Source organism: Monomorium pharaonis, chromosome 5, assembly GCF_013373865.1.
Source record: "Monomorium pharaonis isolate MP-MQ-018 chromosome 5, ASM1337386v2, whole genome shotgun sequence".
NCBI classification, from domain to species: domain Eukaryota; kingdom Metazoa; phylum Arthropoda; class Insecta; order Hymenoptera; family Formicidae; genus Monomorium; species Monomorium pharaonis.
Genome location: NC_050471.1, coordinates 25,125,219 through 25,146,417, shown reverse-complemented (window position 1 = coordinate 25,146,417; position 21,199 = coordinate 25,125,219). Strand labels below are relative to the sequence as shown.

Here is a 21,199-nt window from a genome sequence, read left to right as displayed (position 1 = left end):
AAAATTAAAGAAGAAAAAATCGAAACCTAATGGATTAAATAAAAGTACAATTTATAAACAAAATTAACAAGATTTGCTGCTTTTGTAACAGAATTTTCAACGAATTCATAAATATTGAAAAGCAACTTGGTGCGAATCCCTCGCTTGCACGTACTATCCTTTTCGCGCGAAATTCTAAAAACTTTTGCGCCACAAGAGCACTTGTGAAGAGAATTAAAATTGAAACGCGTAAGGCCGTCGTGAAACATGCATCTAAATTGTCTTGGACGAAGATCCTGGCGCGACAACGAACCACAATAAAATCCTAATAACCCACCGCGACGTATAATAGAATTCCTAACAAACAGCGGAAAAACCGGTGCGACTTTCTCACAACCTGCGATTGCAGCTAGAGACGTTGGCGCAAGTATTAAGGCCGGGGAAAACCAACAGAAAATAGTTTACAAACAAAAAGGGGAACGATAATCATCTAGTGCACGACTGCTCTGAATAGAGTTTAACACAGAGAGCTTCTGCCAGCTCTCTTTACACGAATTTTGAATCTCTCTTATTAAATTCTCTTTCAGTTCTCGTTAAACTCCAGTCAAGTTGCTGAAATCCTTTTAAGATAAATAATACGTACATTCGTAATTCATTAACGACTTTATAAACCTCTTTTTAGCTTTACCGTCCTTTCCAATCTGTAATCTTCAAGCTTAATTGGTCAAAATAAATCGCGTTTTTTTTTATCACAAATTTCCAATAAGACGCAAAAAATGAGGAGGAAAAATTTCGTAAAAATTAAATAAACAAATTAACAAAAGATAGATGTCTACTATATTAATTGCCGAGGAGAATAAGAGCCTTTAGAAATCTTGAACTCGAACATTTGTTAAATTAAAATTCCATTGAGAACTTTTACTAAAAATAATCTTTTGTGAAGCCTGTGACTAGAGAAAATCCTTTTTTTTTTCCCTTCTTCTTTAACGCACAATTTCAGCTCAAGTAATCTCAATCAAAGGAGATTATAAGCACACAAAAGAACGATGGATCGTTAATTTCAGGGCGAGACGTATCCTACACCGTGATAACTCGTGTTCGAAGAGACTTCAGGGCGCGGAAAGATGTATCGATAAGTGGAATGAATGGAGTTTTACGCGCCCGACTTCTCCTCGCCTCTTTAAACAGAGAAGAGGGAATGGCGCTTGCCGCTTGATACCGCTGGGATAAATAGCTGATTTTTTTTTCGCCAAAAGAACGTGACTCGTAATAAAAATAGAGACCCCAAAGAGGGAGACGCCTCTGTACATTACAACAGACGCATCTCAGAAATGCGACAATGAAATACAGCCGCATTCTTGGCGCGTCTCGCGCGAGTTTCCAAGTTCGTTGGCGAGCAAGATCGTATCAGTAAATGTAAATTCTTCGTCGAACTTGTTCGAATGTCTGCTTGTCGGGTAAATGTATCGAGATCAGGTCGAGTTCAAAATTGAAAGCGATAATCGCAGCCGTAACGCGAATGCGAATGCGGCGAGCCTGGAGACCCCGTCTTTGTCAATAAAATTCGCGCGCGCAACAATACAGGTGCAATAACCCCGGGCACGACGTAAACGTATTACACCGTCGTATAACTCCGTTCGCGTTACGGAACCTCCGCGTACCTTACGTCGCTATATTTGACTCGGAGGGCGGGCCGCGGGCAAAAACGGCACGGTAATTCTTCGTTTATGCGGCAGCCGCGAGAATTATGCAATGCCAATTTCGCGCGCGGTTATACGGCGAAAGGATATCGACCCGCAAAGCCGCACCGAGAGAAAACCCCGGACGGGACTACGCTGCATCACATAAAATATAACGCGGGCAAGTACGCGACGCGCAACAATTTTCTCGCTGAATTTTCAAAGTCGTAAATTTGAAAAACTGGATAATTCCTTTCTCTCCTCGGCGAGAAGATCCCGCCGGCAAAAGGAAAAAAGTCGCCCAGACGGTTTTGAGTTTATATATATACATACCTTTTTTTTATGCGAAGTAAATGGTGTATATTATATTTTATCGTGCGGTATATATATTTTAACGTACTATATTATTAGATAAAATCGATAAATGCATTCACAGCGTGAAGACGGGCAAGCTCGGCAGCAACGCCAGAGTAAGTCTCTAGGGTAATCGACCTCGAAATCATTGCCAGAGCATTCCCCGGCACATTTAGATACTAACCTACGACCGCGCGCGTTTATTTTTCCTCGTCGGTGTATTACGTGACTTGGAATTTCGTTGATCACGTAATCGACGCTCGGTAGTCAATACTATTAATCACTCAACCTCCTGTCGAATTTCCCCCGTCAAATTTCTCGATAAATAATAACGGAAGAACAGCTAAAAATAACGCTACAAAAATAGCCATAAAGATCACGTATAATCAGTTGGGAAATAACGTATTACTCGTTTTAGCTACCTTTTTAAGGTAACGAATTAGAAATCACGTTTCTTTTCTTATTTTTTGTCACTATAGCGGTAATGTATTCTTCATTTCTTTAGTAATGACAAATGTAATAGTTACTTTTATTGTTGTGATTTACATTTTTAACTTACTTACTTGTGACATAATTTTTGTTATGTGTTTAATCTAATATTAATAACTTGTTATATTATGTATTAAATAGATTAAGCATAACTCTAAGATATCATGAGTAAATAATACTGCCGCATACATTTTGAGCACAATTTTGAAGTAATTATATGAAAATTTTTAAAGAGGTTACAAGAGATTAAGGGTACAAATTTGTAAATATAAAAAAGCCAAAATTTTTAAATTATATTTTGACCATTTTAAAATCTTTTTCTTTAATTTTTGTGTAAACTTAAATTTAAGATTCAACGTAATATTGTTTTTATCATTTTAACAAAAAAAAACCTTAGAAAGAGAACGTAATACATTATATTATATTTATATTTTATTAAGTCTTATTTTAGAAATAAAAAAAACTAAAAAATTGTTATTTTTTAAGTAACAATCAATTGTAAGTTTTATCGGAGTATTTAATCAATTCGGAGTTTTCAGTTAGTTTTCAGAATTAGTAACGAGTAACATTGACAAGTAAAAATTAAGAAGTAACTTTCTCAACTCCGCAAGTAATTCAATTATCGTTGTTAAAACTTCTTGGTATTAAATTTATAGAGAAAAATATTTTTTTACGTTCTTTGGGGTATCAGTACATTTCAAAGTCCATATATTCTTGTATGTTAGCTGTATCAGTAAAAAAATTATGGATAGTCAGTTTCATAGAAAAAAGCTTGACTAAAATAATTCACATTGTATGATGTGTGCAATTCCTCGTACGTATTACACGTATTAAATTTAAATGCGGTTAAATTAAAATTCCTACGTGTTACTTAACATTATCTTAATAAAATTTCTTATCGGCGAAAAAAATGTGTGTTCTAAATTATTTGCACAAAAAGTATTTTAAAATATACGATATTTTTTGCGACATGTTTACATTGTAACAAATATTCTAAGCAAGTTATATAAAGATTGTATAAAAGTTACAAAAAAATTCTTATTATTATCGTATATTTAACGCTAATTGTGACCGTTAGATTGTCGTGTCATGTTGAACGTCACATTAAACGTAATTATCATTATTATTAAATGAGACTTAATGTCACAGCCACATTTAACATTAAATATGACACTAACAAGGGTCGAAAATATTGAACCCGGGTTTGATAACTTCCCTTGTAAGTAATATTTGCTTTGTGTGTACGTGAAAGGAGGGAGGAGTAAACTGTTTATTTGAGGAAATTAAAGGCGTAATCCATTTGACGCTACAAATCCTTCGAAGCATTTGGTTGTCCAATTAAAACAAACAAGTTTACAAATTGGCCAATCAACGAATGCTTCGGAGCATGGCTTTGTAGCGTCAAGTGGATTGCATCTTAAGATTCGAAGATGACTAATATCGGAAACGGATATCCGAATCCAAAAGTTTATCTGTGCGGAAGTCACGTGTCCACTCACGAAGCAATTCTCGATAATAAAGCTCTGGCAACCGCAAAAGTTGGAATAATTCCCGATTGCGATGACTAAAAAATTGTTTATTCATCAAAATACACATAAATGTCTTATATTTAAAAATTGAATGCTAATTGCATAATCATAATGACAAATACATTTAGTAACACCAAAAAGGAAAGTTGACGTTATTTCCGGTTATCGATCGAATAGAAAGACTGATCACGTCCTGGTTTACGAAAACATTAAAACATAGAGACTGCTAAAATAATCCATTAACTGCATAAATAAGATTTGACGTTACTGTCCACATTAACAACTCAATGCGTAACGTTATTATCTTGTATCTTTTGTAATAGGAGGTGTTGCTTGCAAATTATGATCAGTCAAGCTAGCGCACCCTCATCGACATTTTTTTAAAACGTCACCGACTAGATCTAACGCAGCTATTAACGATTAAAAGTTCAGGACAATTGGCAAGTTCTCCGGAACTTCATAAACTACCCCCATTCGCCTCTCAGAAGACATAACAATACCGGGAAAGAAAGCGGTAGGAGGGAGGGAGGGGGGTGAAAGACGCGCGTGGCAGCGCGATCGGCGTTCGTTGAACCCTCTTACCTTAACGTCCCCTCGCGCCGGGGCGACGGCAGCACGCAGCCAGCACGTACGTCCCAGCGCCGCGTAGCATCGCCGCCCTGCCTGCCTGCCTTCCTTGCCCCCCGGCGTCGCCGTAGCGATGCGATGCGGACCTCCTTACGCCCGTCGTCGCAGTTAACCCGGTCCGGATTCAAGGCGCACACGGGACGCGGGGCGAGTCGTCGTCGTCGTCGCGCGATAACATAACTTCCCGCCGAGGGGTAAACGCACCTCCGCGATCGCGGCACACGGACGTCGCCGGCGCGCGCGACGTGGTCGACCACCCCCGCGAGTGCCGGCACAGAGTTCCGTGAAAAACCGGCGGGGGAGGACGGGGAAAAAATCAACGGGGGGAACGTGGGGGATGGGGGAGGACGAGGGAAAAGAACTAAAGAACGCACGGTGAACGGCGGGACGGGGGTGGCGGGGTCGGGGAGGGCGGGCGGGCGGGAGGAGAAAAAGAGACAGAGAGAGATAGAGAGATAGAGAGAGAGGGAGAGAAAACAGAGCAGCGCGCGTGGTTGTCGGACGGAGCCGGCGGCCGACGAGACACACCACGACGGACTGGAAACGAGGGTAGAAACGTGGTTGCCGTCGCTACGCCCTCGTGTGCCGTCGGCCGGCCTCGGCGCGGCTCGACGAGCCGGCAAGCTGCTGCCTCAGGGCCGTCGCACCCGCCCGTGGCGCCATTGGGGTCACGTGCGCGCCCCGGCGCACAAAGGCAGGACGACGCGCGCGAGGGTGCAGAGCGCGGGGGGGACGGCGTTGAGAGGAGGAGGGGGATGGGGAGGAGGTGGTTGCACCGCGCGCGCGCTGCAATTTCCAATCCACGCGCCGCGGTCACCGGCTTTTCGGAGCGCCGTACCGCGATGTATCGATTATTGACTCTGGCACACTACACTCCATTCGATTTTTAGATTTCACCATGGTGAACCTCGGTCGCGTTTCAGCGGGGACGGGTAAAAATAGACGTGTGACGAGAGAGAGAGAGAGAGAGAGAGAGAGAGCACGTATACCACCGCTATGGCGTTTCAGGAGTGCCCGCGGAGTGTATTCTCGGAGAGAGTTCAGCTAACGGCTCCCGAAAATCCCGAGCAAAAGGCGCGTCGATTGAAAACTTTTAATACCAGCCAAACTTCCTAAATGAATTTCTTAAGTACTTCGAATGTGAGAAGGAACGTAACGAAGAGGTTTCCTTTGTGCACAGATATACATTCAGAAAACACGTTGAACCATCGATGCGACTGACATTTCGGTTTTGTCACACTGAAAATCGCCGAAGGAACACTTTGATCTAGCAATTGATTAGCCTGATTAACGATGGACTTTATCGCGAGTGCTTATTGGCTAGAAAAAATAGACGCAACGAGAATATCGCGCACGGGGATGATATCGATCCTCGCTCCTCCGAACCACCTTTGCAGTCACTTTGCCTCATGATTAATCCAGCAATTGCTATCCTTAATTTAAGAACTGGAGTCTGCAACAATATTATTCCTCACTTTCGTCGTGCGGATCGATTATATTAGTGCTATATTGATTTCAACAAATAGTCGCGGGACGTAGAACGTCGGAGGAAGGAAAATATTGATCCCCGTGGTCTTGCGTCTCGTGACTTCAATCCTCATTTCCGATAATCTCATTCTTTTAATAGAACCACGCTAATTAATGTATTCTGGCTAAAACGTTGGTAGAATTGACGATATTATTCGCAAATTGAGTCACGCGCTAAACTCTTAATTATTTATCGCGCACGCTTGATAAAAATAATCCCTGTTATAAAAGCTTTTAAATGGGGCTTGTTAATGCAATCCCGCAAAATTACAATCGTTTTGAAATAACTGCATTCCATCAGCGTTTTGTGCGTGCGGACAGAGTGCGTGCTTCTCCCCTTTTTTTTTTTTAGTCGACAATGTAATTTTGCAAAATTAATACGCGGTTGAGTAATTACAAGCGCATGCGAGGCCACTATGAACCCGCGTGCACGCCGAATACGATTATGGAGCGTGTCATAAATAATATCTCCGACGAGGCCCCGCAGTATCATAGCATAACGGAAGATTTCCCGGCGGGATTCCGCCACTCTCTCTTCAAGATGGAATCAACCGCAAACATTCGCTTTATAGCGTGTCCCTTTCTGTAAACGGATCGACTCATCGCGCCACGGATTAATCCTTTCTAAACAACAATTTTCGCAATGCCTTCTCACACCCTCCCCCCCCTCGAAATTGATCGCGATATCGCCATAATTCTTCCGGCACTCTTTATTAACTTGTTAACTTGTTACATGAGCTTGAGTGCCAATTTCGTCGTTACGATAAGTAGCGAGACCCATCTCCTAACCGAGTTATAAACGGTATATCGTCTTTAATTCACAGTGGTAACTCCGTTATCATAAATTTTATAGAACGGATTTTATTGCGCTTGACACCGGAATTTGTAATTCATAAAAATTTTTGTACCCGGTATTACAGTTTTCGGTTTTTTTGGAAAAAGAAAAGTGTCGGAGAAATGTCCTTTTGCATTTATTTGGGCTATGAAAATTCTATTGTAACATAAATTGAAGTCGAGAAGATTTTTTGTAAAGTCTATATTATTTTAAAGAAGTTGTTTAATGATTAATTGCATTTTTTTAACAATCGATTCTATAAATTGTATATTCTTTGTAAGAATATACAATTTTTTTAAATGATTGATTGTAGTAGACGTTTTTTTGATGTAGAAATATTTTTTTTATAACATATGGCACTCGCAATTTCTTTTACATCGCCTCTTCAATTGAAATACGTTTCAAATTTTTGACAAATTAAAATTCCATTCGCATCAAAGAATTTCGATTAAAATGCTTTCCATTGGTGATATAACAAATAAATCGAGTTATAGGACCATATTGATTGTTGCCGTCGAGTTTCCAATTAAAAAACAACAAATGCATATTATTGTAACACTTTTATAAATCGACATTTCTGAGATTGTTGAGTGACGTGTAAACTGCTCATAAGAACTTTTTCAATTTTTACGGCAGCTTGTTACGTGTCAGTTTCTGCGTCAGTAAACAAAATCCGACAACAAATTTGACGCAACAACTCCCGCGAAACAAAAATCTCATATTTTCACAAGTTAACACATCCTAGATATGCACGTGTAAATTTAACAAACGGTTTTATTGCTTCGCAGCTACAGCTGTTACCCCGTTCGTCAGAAACGTTCGTATAAAGTTCGGTTAATCCGTGTTAAAAATAGGATTTATTTGTCCGGTATTCGTACAATATTAAGGTAAAGTAATGGAAAAAGTAAATATTTCACGACGCACATTTAATATTTTATATCACAATACGTCGGCACCTTGTAAAATATTTATTCACCGTTCGAGATCTTACCCCAATATTTCTACATGCACGCAAAATGTCACGAGGTACGAATTTATGTAGAAAAGCTGACGTATACAGTTCCACATATCCGTAGAAAAAGACTCAACCTCCCTAGGAGAAGCGAAGGAAAGATTCCTATCAGTCACAAGATTTATTTCTCCGAAGCAAATATTTTCTTTTCTGAGACACGCGCGCTAGAAGCAACTATAAGACGGTCAAGATAAAAGGTAATGAAGATGAAAGGGATAAAGGTAAAGAAATCTCCAGCTCTTTTCTCTACCTGTCGCATATATGCCACATTTATTTTTAACGGACAATACGGCGCGTATTGACGCGCCCGACTAATCGCCAACTTGGTGGCTCATCGAGTTTGTGAAATAGGCCACTCGGAGTGCCCACCCCTGCAAGTAGTATTGTAGTATCGCGATACCGCGCGCACGACTCTAACGACCACCTCTCCTCCTCGTCGTCGTCGTTGTAGTCGTCGTCATTGACGTCGTCGTCGTCGTCGTCGTCGTCGACGTCGTCATCGCGGGCGACGTCGTCGTTGCCGTATGCGCGCGCGAATTGCCAGGTCGTCATGGCGACGTAAACTCAAAAATACACGCCTAGCAGAATAGATTATTGCACGTTACGTAGTCGTAGTCGTAGCTAAAGTCGTAGCTAAAGGCGTGCGGACAACGCGTCGCCGATAGAACGACGCGATCTGTCTCCGCGATATTCTCCCTCTAACGCCAAGCGTTCGTCCAGCTTTAATCTGACTCTATATTAGTCGCAGAAATTTTTACTTTTATGAAGCCTTATGTCTTCTTTAATATCTGACTTAAAAATTATTATTGCGCCAATAAAAATATTCTAAGAAAAAGTTGCCAAATGCATATTACTTAAATTAATTGTTTTTATTATATTAAATTGGTGTAAAAATAATTGCAACTTTTGTTATTTTCAACTCGAAGTAAACTTTTATTCCTTTGAGCCACGATGACACTCCGAAAGTCCTCATTTTTTTCGTTTAGCTTTTAGCTATTTTAATGAATTTTATTTTAACTTCAGATTTTTTTGTTTTCATATATAAATTAGTATAAACAATTGTGGAAAATAAGCAACTGTAAATTTTTAATTGCATAATTGCTATAACCAAACAAATAAACAAATTTATGCTTTTTACGGAGAAAATGATTAAATTTTTGTGGACAAGGTTCTACTAAAGTATTATCCATATTTTGTTGTATTGTTTTTTTGTTATATTGTTTATTATTATAATACAATAAACCGTTTTATTCATAAAAAAGTACATTCTTATTTGATTTAACTTTTTGTCTTATTTCTAATTTATATTTCATATTTTTATCATTAATTTTATTTATGCAATTAAGAGCAAAACTGTAAAATTTTGATGAGGTACAATTTAAGTACGTATTTAACAACGTTCCTTTATAGCGTTTTTATTATTAAAAAATAGTTGTTTAATTTCAATTTAAGATGCTCTATTAAATAAAATAAACTAGAATTCTTTTGTAATTATCAAACGCGTTTTCACACACACTCACACAGCTTTTTATTAACATTTGACTAGTAATAATAATAGAAGCAGATAGGACAGTCCTTATACATTACTCAGAGCTAAAGAGTGCCTCTGTGATTCTTGCTAAAAATTACGAATTTAAAAAATCAACATGTACAAAATGTGTGCGCTCAAACTCGCTACTTGTCACTTAAAGTCTATCGCTTTCACGGAACCATACGACATGACACTACGTATGATTAAAACAGAATAAAACCTGTATAAGTATATTGTAATTATTTCAGAGATTTTTTAATTAAAACAAGCCTAATTTCAATTCAATCTACGGTTGTAACAGGACAAGATAAAGCCATGTTTTAATTCAAATTCCCATTTTCTCTATTTACTTTATGTATAAACAAAACTTGTATAAACATTTTTAATTAAATTGGGGGCTTCAAATATTTCGACACGTTCATTAAAGAAAAATTATCTTTAAATTAATTAAAAAGTATAACAATTTTATTCTGCGTGTTTTATTTCTGCGTTTACAATTCTGTAGCTTCAACTTAAAATTCCATCCCTTCGCTATTTTCATGAATGTCGAAGAAAATTCGACATATCTTCAGACAATCACAAGGCGGTGAATGAAGAGGCCTAACGGCACGGCCACGGCCATTGTGTAAAAGTTAGTAGAAAAAGACCTAGTGAGCCGACGAGAGCACGAAAACTTTTGACAGTTCCCGAGAAGATGTACGAATAGCTCTGGAAGGAACTCAAGAAAAAATGAAAAAGTGCCGCTTTCTCTCCTCAGGTGGACGGGGAAACTCTGCCTCGAGAAAAGCACGAATTAAGTTGTTTAAAAAAAAAAAAAAATGCGCAAAATCGCCGGAAGAACCAACGCACTACCTGTCAGCCACAGGCGCTTTGAGAAATGTATAAAGCCGAGCTTTGCTTTGGGAAAAATTCTAAAAGTTCATAAAGCTATTTTTAATGCACGCCCATTAATCATAGAGTTATTTGACTCATCCAAACTACGTTGTAGTTATTATTAAAAATTCTGTAATTAATTATTTAAAAAAGAATCGAATATATAAAACAGTTCTATAAAAATAAAAAATCTGAACGTACAGTTATCGATTTGTATTTTCTCCTTATTTCTTTTTTTTATTTGATTCTACACGATTTTTTCTCGCTACACACTTGACACCTGACATGAGAATAAAGTTGTAAGGTGTTATCGCTCACACAGCCCTATTTCCGGCGTTAAATCTTCGATCGAGTATCGGTTCTCGTTTGAATGCAGTAAATTAACCGGTGTAAGCTTAAATCGGGCTTTCGGGGTGACGGTAAGTCACGCATGTAAACCGGCGATTCGCGATGTTATCGCGCTACATTTCATAAGACTCGATCGCATCACGTATATTTACTAGCAGCTAGCACGCTATAACGAGACCACCGCTAAAAAGCGTTGTACAATTAAGGTGCGTTGACAAGTCAGCTTGCTTTCTGCCTATAATAACAAAAATATAGAACCAATGTCGCTACCTTCATTCATTTAATTGATCTTTAGAGGAGAACTCGTTGATTAATTTCGAGTAAATCTTCTGTGAACGAAACTTTGATCAGATCATATCGTTTTCTTTCACTTTCATCAAGGTCTTTTCATGTCGACATATCCCCCAAGTCTTCACGCAAACTAATATTTTCAAAACTTAATTTGAACTTCTTTAATTAAAATTTTTGTTAAAAAAATTGTTATTAGCTTTAACTTTAGCAATTCAGAATTTAAAAACTAACGCATATATTTAAACTAAACCTTTTATACGGATGTAAAGAAGTAGCGCTTGCGAAAGACCATTGTAATTGGAAAAACCTTGTTAAAAATATTTAATCTTGACCTTTTATAGTCAACTTTAACTCATGTTTTGTCTCGATGGAGCTAAGGTCTTATCTAGAACAAAAATAAAGTTCGACAAACTTAAGTATCCAATAAAACTTGTAGACAGACGGATGGACAAATGGTCAGACCAATATTACAAAGTTATAAAGTAATTTGCTACACTGCCATTACCTAATAAAAAACCCAAGAATACTAAATTCAAAACTTCTACGAAAGTTCCAAAGCCAGAAGCAATTTACATTTAAAATCCAAGAATCTAAACTGGAGAAGTCATCACACCTTCAAAGATTAATTTGAAAAATAAAAAGCTTGCCTTCAAAAATATATTCTGAGATCAAGTTCTGTTTTGTTGAATAGAAATTCAAATGAAAATAGCAGGCGATGTGTTACGTCACTTTTCAACGTTACACATTTTATTCCGCATATTAATAACATTATTACAGATTTATAAAAGGCACTTCGTCGGCAATTAACATTACACGTTATTTTAGCAGGGAAATGCTGTTAACACTAACGACATACTATCGCAGTGTGCCACGTACATATTAGAAATTACGCCTGTTTTAGCTATGTACGGATTGCACCTACACATTGACCTAATTGTATGACAGTACGTATCTACGATATCTGATAACCTTCTCCCCACCCCTCCCGCCCTCGCGGTGAAACCGTGTCAGTTTTTGCAGCGAGTCGTGCATACAGTAGCGCGAGCGGTAACAAAGCATTATGTGAACCAGGCTGTAAGGCAAGGGTGGGTCAGTGGCCCCGGCCGTGATATCGAGATACGAGCGCGGATAGAACACACGCGAGGCACACTAAGGGCGAATTTGCACCGGGCGGGCAGGCCGCAATCCAGACCGTGCATTCCGAGCTGCATATATCCGTTCGCGTGATTCTGCAGCTCGTAATAAGTGAATTCGTGTTTCTATTCATACCACTCTCCGAACCCCCCCCCGTCCCCTCCCGCCTTCCCAACGAAAGCCCGGCCGGCGAACTCCCCCGTCGGGAGTGCATTCGCGAGTACATCGATGTTATGCGCGGCCGGCGCTAATTAACTAAACAGAAGCCTTCGCGTTTGAGCTGTTTTGAAATTGTTATTTCAAAAGCAGTTTGTATCCATTGTTTACAAATATCATATTTCAGAGATCAACAGAGATCTGCCGTGCGTTTTAATTAAAACATGATTTCGTTAATGTTTAAATATATATTTCAATACTTGAAATGAGACGTACGTTTTATGGGAGTAAAAAAAAAAAGCGAGGACAGTCTTAATTTTGATTTATGTAAAACACGTCTACTAATTCGTGACCCATAACAGGATTATTACTCGTCGTTCGAGATAATTTATTTGAAAAGGAGCACGTAAATCTCAATAATAATTAGTTAAATTAAATGTCAGTTTGTAATTACTTATCCCGCTTACGTGTATGTGTGCTCATGTATACCTGGGCGGTACATTCATTATTAAAATTATGCATTGCAGATGACATTTGTACCTATTCAAAATTCGGTAACTTGATCAATTATTTATTATGTGATAATTTCAATTTACATTAATTATCATAAAGAGAAAATAATGCAAATATACAGATATTTTTAAAAGATTACGACTTAATTCGGCATGAAACAAATTATCGGTTCTGAGATAAATGGATTTTTAATCTTTAAATATACGAAAATGCAGTTATATATTAATGAAAGCTACGTTTTTAACAAAGCGTATATTAGCTGTATACAATAAATTATAATTAAAAAATTACAATTTTACTACTCGAGAAAAGGTAACACGCGTTTAAGAATTAAAATAATATAATAAAAATATAATAGTTTCATAATTTTATTATTAGTCAACTAATTGTTTTACTTCTAAGTTTTTAATCATAAAATACATTAAACATAAAAAATTTAATTCCATTATATACTTTGGAGTTTAGATAAATAAAAATTATATAAATAAAAGTTAAGTTTAACTTCTATTTCTGTTTAATTTCTAACATCACCAATTTTTTATTTATTTTTATTAAAAAATAAATATATATACACGCGCATACATACATATTTATTTTTATTTTACTTCGAGAATATAAACATAAAAATGTATTCATTATGTAATTGTAAAAGAAGGATATTTCTTCAATAATCATGACAAATATGATGACGTAGCTATATTCAGAACCAAAAGGGGTGAACCACGCACGTGTCATCGATGCGATTAAATTCCAGCGGACAATTATTGTTCGGACAACCGCAAACATTGACGTAGGCCACGGTTAGACACAATTGATTGACATTACAAATATCGTTTTCTATAAATAGGCAGCTGTACCATTTGAAAGACGTTCTGTGTCTACTAAAAATATATACGTCGGATTTTAACGCGATTGATGCGATGCTAAATAAGCAGCCGGACAAAACAAATTACGATAGAAGACTGTACGATAGAGAGTTATCGATCTGTGTTACGTCACATCACTCATTCGACCGCCAATCAAATGACTTGATGCAAGGAAAAGGCAAGAGCGTTTTATTTTCATTTTTTATGAAGCATCAAAAATTGATAACTAAAGCTAGGACGGTAGGTTAGGATAAAAAGGAATGATACACATTCCACTTACGAATGTAATAGGGGAACGAGGCTGACGGAAAATCACGCTGAACAGAACAAAGAAGTCATTGTGCATTCATATGGTTAATCCTCGCGTGCGTCTATCGAATTTTCGTTTTATTGCATTAATGTTCGGACAACCGTTCTCTTTTTGATGAGTATTTAAAATTTCTCTAATTAAATCTTTATTCTTATCATTCAGAGAGAAATAATAATGTTAGCGATAATATTTTAGCGATAATTAATAAAATAGATTATAAAAAATATATTATAAAACAATGGTTGACTTAATAAATTTATGAAGTAAATATTTATAAAATCTTATTCTTTCATTTTCAAGCTTTTTTTAGCTTGCTGCAATGCAAACACTTTTCCGCAACACTTATATGAAAGTTTGCGTTTAATAATCTGTAGAAGTAAATCTATGTACTTAAAAATGTTTCCATGTATTATTAGACATAGTAGACATTGTAACTTACATTCCCTGTACGAACTTTTATTTACGGATATATTAGCCAAATTAAAATCAATTTTTTTTTATAGATTTATCTTGTTTTTTCTTTTGCGTATCTATCATTTTAGTGCGAAACTTTATCTTTATTCCAGTTTTGTTCATGGTAATATTTTTTTGACAATACGCATTAAAATGCATCCCGTTTTACAGAAAATTGTTGTAAAAGACATTTAATTTATAAAAGTGCAAATGCGTAAAATCTTTTAATTAAAATGCAATAAGCACAACGTGCTGTAATGTTAATTAATTATTAGTATGTAATAATATTAATTTGCAAATATTCTACTGACGCAATATATTACATTTTTAGAAATAATTTGTTAACAATTTCTCGTAAAAATTGTCAATTACAGAAACAATAAGTTTCTCATATAACAGAAAAGTTATATAATATTGGTAATTATATTATATTGGTTTTTGAGATGTAATCTCAAGAATTATATTAAAATAAAAATATCTTTTTGCAAAAATCTGTGATTAACTGCTTTTAGCTCAACTTACCTAAAATTTGAATAGTATCTGTTAGATCGCGGTTAATCTATTATTATCGATCGACGGAGCATTAATTACTAACAAGACATGCAAAGGCGTAATGTTCATCATTTTGCCCCACAATACGCAAGTGTATTTAATTGCTTGTAGGTTGGGCACATTCTGTTATTTGTTATCTATATGTGTAAGCAGTACAAACAATTCATTAAGAATTATTAATTAATGCATAGAGCACAATGTATCTCAACATGCAACACTCATAAATCAAAACCAAAATCATCATTACATAACAATAATATAAGATGTAAATTATTAATATCCATTTAATGAAAGAATTTTTATAAAAATATAAAAGTTAAAAGAATATTATAACTTAACGTATAAATTTATAATAATAAAAATGTAGTAAATTAAGGTTCAAAATTTTGATACAGAGAAAAAATTATGATTTTTGAGTTATATTTTGAATAATAACTTTATTAATCGATATTTTAAAGTAAAAATTATTAGCTTATATTCGTCAATATATTGTTTAATCGATTTTAAAGACTTGAAGTTATAAAATATTCATTACTTAAAAAGTTTTCTATAGAGATAATCCACTGACAAAAATAAATTTAAGAAATTAATTTTGTTTAAATAAACGTAATTTTATTATAAAAATTTTATTAAGTTTTACTATAAAATTATAGAGGAAGGAAGAAGTTATAAACCACCATTTTGTTTTATCTAAGTAAGTCAATAAACATTTATATGACAGTTCTTTATATATAGTTCTTGTCGATACAAATTTGTTACTACAACATAAAGTTCTACCAATCATGTTATGAGCAGAATTTTTTTGGATATACATAACGAACATAATTAACAATTTATTAAAGAGAGAAAAAAATGCGGTTATGGACTCTGTGGGGAGTATGAAACACTATCAATAAATATTCTTAAAGTTATTTTTATTTCTAAAAATAAGAAATTAACGTTTTTTTGGCATATTTTGCACGTCAATATTATAAAAGAATCAGTATTTCGTACATAGTATTACAAAAAAGAATTGAAAATATATATTAAAAAATCTGTGGCTCTTACGACTTTCTGCATTATAGAAGTATTATAAAAGTAAAATAAAAGTATAACCAAATTATATTCGATTATGAGACTCAGACTTGCGACATTTGCAAGTGTCAATTTAATTTCGTCATTTAAAGGCCATATTCAAGATCTTCAAGTTAAAAGATTAATATTCAGTATATTTCTTAAAATGACGAAAAAGAATATATACACACCTATAAAACTTTCGGCTATCTGCTTTATGTTATAACATCTGAACAGTATGTAAGTAATTTATCTGCGAAAATCAACATAAAATATGCGAGATATTATAAATTTCATAACCCCACATCTAGTCTAACTACCTTCCTTCCTTTATATTTATTCAAAGTAAAGGAAAAATATTGCAGAGTATATACAAATGTTTATACATATAATATTTTTGTATATAAAGTATCTGCAGTAATCTATAATGCATATAGTCATATACTGTAAAGTTGTAAACTATAGATTAGTAGAATTACAATAAACTTTTTGAATAACTATTTCAATATAGAATTTTTGAAAAAGAGGTCGTTTAAATCTATTGAAGTATTAACGCACATAAGGAACTGTATTATTAAAATTGCTTGCTATAATATTAATGCCTATGTACCATAATAAATAATTCTAAATAATATATATCAAGTTATAGATGCATTGAAGTTATTAAGAGTTTCTATATAATTTAGTTTTAAAAAATTAAAAATATTAATTTCATGTTCGCGATATTAACGTGCGTTGCATATCTACAAAGTTTCATTCGACAGGCAATTAACTGTTAATAAACAAATAATTATCCGTGCATACATCAATGAACTATATAACGCTCTTCATTAAAATATAAAAATCAAATAATGACCGAGAGCTTTAACAATAATTTACTATTTGTGAAATGAATATTCTATTGTATAAAACATTTACAAATATACTGCGGCATTTACTCAAATAGATCGTTTGATTACTTAAAATTATTAATTTTAATATTTATAGAGTATTCAAAAATCATAATGTGATATCTTACACTCAATTAAAGAAAAATAAAATTAAACCCTTGATAAAAGATTTATTTTTAATTCAATAAATCTATGGGATGTATTTACGTGTATTAGAATTTATTTACTTTATATAATGCAAATTTTTATTGATATAAAAACGGAATAAAAACATAACGTGCATAACAATTCAAAAAGTAACGAGAAATCGAATTAATATCGTCTCAAAGTTCAATTGCGCGATAAGTGAATGATAGTATAACAAATTTGCTCACCGATCGATACGCTCGCCGTCGTTACCTTCCACCTGACTCCATCATTGTTTTGCACATTTCTCTTTCGTCGCAATGCAGAACCAATCGCGACTAATTAGGAATGCGCTCACTAATTAACACGCGGCACTCGTCTGTCATCTTGCATTGCGCTCTCGACGTTTTGTCGTTCGCTCGCGACGTACTTTAAATGAACAAATAACTTGAAATACAACGCGACCGACACTCCCGACTTTCGTTACGCGCGCGTGACACAGCACTGTATGACGTTGGTTGTTCGAACCACCTGGCGGCAACTTCTCGCCGGTATACACAACCCGCCACATCGCCACGCGGCGTGAAGTACATCGATAATAACAACGTAACAAACCTAAGCTGCAATACTTCAGAAACTCGTTACTAATTAATTTAACTAATCTCTCAAGAAAAAAGCGCGTAATGCAGCACATCAATTGCTGTTTATAAAAAAAAAAATATTTTAAAATATTAAGAATTTGCTAGGTATCCGAAAATGATTTCGTCCGATTATTAAAATAATTATAAAGAACGTTCAAATATAATGAGTAATGCTGTAAAATGTTTCGATCTAATAGTTTGAGCATCTTATATAATTATTTTAATAGTTTAACAAAATTATTTTTAGATCCAATTAAATTTGTAGATATTTTAGCAAAATCTTTCTCTCAACTTTCAATTAAATATTGAAAATTAAATTTAAACTCTTTTTTCATCATATTTACAAATGTTATATGTAAAACATATGTATGTTTTTATCCATTTTTCATGAAGTATTGAGAACAATGCGATCATAATTGCTGAATCATTCGATTGAATAAAATAAATGGCCAATTATTTATTACGATATGATAAACGAATTGACACCTTGATCGACGCACCGCCATGAATATCCATCTGCCTTCATTGTCGAATCGGACGTTTGTACCTGTCGTTCTTGTCGATCGAAAAAACACGGTTAATTGAAATCACTAATTTTCACGTTATTTGATGTGACGTTCGTCTATCCGTGGTACTCTCGTTAATCGTACGACGCACTTTAACGAGTAAATTACGCGAAACATGACGAACGCACTCTCATTACTACACGCGCAATATATAGTACTACAAATATATAGTACAACGTTGATTGCGACGTTAGTTCGAACTATGCGACGGTTTTGCAGTGCAAAATATACCGAATTGAAATCATTAAATTCAGAAACGACTAATTAATTATTTCTGAAGCCCGGCTGGGGGTGTAGGTTAATTTAATTGCGTCGCACGTTTATTTATTAAAATAACTGCATTTTGGAATAAGCATGCAAATCAATAGTAAAAAAGTAGCTTTTTTACTGTTGTAAGATTTTTTAATATAATTGATTATATTATAATATAATTTCTTGTCTCTTTAATTCCTGCCAAAGATACACACACGCGCGCGTGCGCGCTCACATACACACATATCCAAATTATATTAAAGAATCACAACAGTTGCAAAGCTACTAAACGTAATTAATACTATTCCATTCTATTACATATATTAGGTGTTCTAGATCTATTGTGACATTAATGACAGACCTCTGAGATTTTGTTGGGGCAATAATAATTTTTTAATAAACAGTTTTTAAAGTGTCAGAAATTTGCTGAGTTTAGGCATGAGATGTTATACAACAATAAAAGTGTACACGAGTTATTTCAATTTTGGGATTGATAGAAGAGAAAGATGGAAATATCTTATACCATTCAAGTGGTAAAGGCTACTTGTATACGAAAAAAAGTTAATTTCAACAGTAAAAAATCTGTGTAAAAAAAACTCCAACAATAAAAAATCTGTCTGTAAAAAATGTAATTTATAATTAAACTTTAGTTACCGCACACAGATTTTTGCTGCTGCAACTAATCTCTACTGCTGTAATTAATTTCTTTTTTTGTTATTACGTGACAAATTCTAGTGATTATTTATGAAATTATTTGTTTAGTAACCCATTAATATGCAATGATTCTAATATGTGTAATAGATACACAATAGATATTTCGTATAAGACATTTTTACTTTTCAAAACATTTAAAATTTTTATATTTCAAAACATTTTAAAGATTATTTTAACATTTATTATAGTTACATATATTATACTTCTATGCTTTCTTTAAACTTGGATGTATTATCACACAAATATACACTTAAAAAATTACAGACATTTATACGTTAAGTGTAGCATAAATATTATCAGAAATTTATATTATGCATTATATTTATTTTTATGACTTATAACTTAAATAATTACTATGTGCAAAAATAATATTACACATGTCGTGTAATACCTTCCACAGTGATAGTCTAAAAATTTTCCAATCTCACTGTGCGTATATAATTTTTTTTACATCTAAAAAGAGAATTGGTATGTGGATATGTGTTAGATGAGAATACATAAATCTCTCTTCGCTACAATATAATTTAAATATTGTTATTCTATAGTTACTCGTAAAAAAAAATTCTGAAAATTTAATATATTGAATTCAATATAGAAAAAGGTAATGATACTTTTATTTTTGTACAATCAGTAAACTAAATCATTACACTAAATTGCATTAAAAAATGATATAAAATTTTAATCGTGCAAACTGTTCAACTTTGTTTTTGAATTATTGTTAGTTGAGGTATTGTTGCTGTAACAAATAGCCGACAGTGTTCCGAAATCAGTCAATTAAAATAAAAATAAGAAAATGTTTAAAAATTTAAGAAAAATTATTATTTATACATCATTTCAGAGCAAAAATTGACATATGGGTTTAAAGTTAGCAATAATAAATTACATTTATTATATATTATTGTAGGCTTCAATACATACTGTGACACATACCGTGACACATAACATAACCCATAAAATCGAGACGCAATTTTTGAGACATTACGTACATATATATGTTGTGCGTGCGTACGTGCTTACGTGCGTGCGTGTGTGTGTGTGTGTGTGTGTGTGTGTGTGTGTGTGTGTGTGTGTGTGTTTAATTTCTATAAAAAGATGCCGTATATGTATAACTGCAAGGATGCTGAATTGTTGCGAATAAAGTAAATGACCAATTAGTCGACAATACAATATAACAGATAAATTCACTCACCGATCGATGCACCGCCGCTATAGACTGACTGCATTGTCGAATTGGCGAGTCTGTTCTTGTCGATCGGACAGGCACATCGGAAAAACACCGTTAATTGAAATCTCACGTGCTAATTAACACGATATGATGCTCGGCCGTCACTTCCCACGGTACCCCCGATGTTTATTGCACGCGTGGCGCGCTTTGAATAACGAAATATAATCCATAATGCACGGCGAGAGCGCACGACACTCCGGACTTCTGTTACACGCGCGAAGTACTGTGACGTTAGCCGCATTCGAACTGCACGCGCCGCGCGCCGCCAACTTCGTGTCACCTCGCCCTGCGGGCGGCGCGAGATACAACAGATCCCGCGAATTCAAACTGTATAACTATATATAGTGGATTCCCAGGTGACACGTGGTGACTCGTAAAACATAGATTTGTATAAAGTTTATAAGGAAAGTTTATATATTTGTATAAAATATTTTCCGCGACGGAAAAAATACGACAATGCTCGTGCAACTCGATGAATTAACTCATAACATATTAGATACATGTAACAAAACAAAATTAATCTTTATAACACGCTAACATAATTAATTGTAAAATTTACAATTATAAAGTTGCTTTAATGAAAGCAACACAGTTAAAATTTTCTTTAAATTATCAATCTTATTTTAACTTTGATTTTATTTTTAAAGTAAAATAAAAATTCTGCTGTTAAAGCT

At 34.6% G+C, this 21,199-nt stretch overlaps 1 protein-coding gene across 6 annotated transcripts in view; it reads right to left on the bottom strand.

Moving 5' to 3' along the window:
- The window catches only part of LOC105835685 (small conductance calcium-activated potassium channel protein), a 204,332-nt gene extending 183,596 nt beyond the window's left edge, over positions 1-20,736 (bottom strand). Inside the window, exon 1 of one of the 6 annotated variants that reach the window (XM_036287368.1) lies at positions 20,490-20,736. The gene's annotated coding sequence lies outside the window, so the exon portion shown is untranslated. Of the gene's footprint in view, positions 1-4,612; positions 5,213-17,375; positions 17,755-20,489 lie in introns of those variants that run through there. The other 5 variants (XM_036287367.1, XM_036287366.1, XM_036287370.1 and 2 more) reach the window with 5 other exon arrangements.
- Positions 20,737-21,199: the final 463 nt, after the last annotated feature.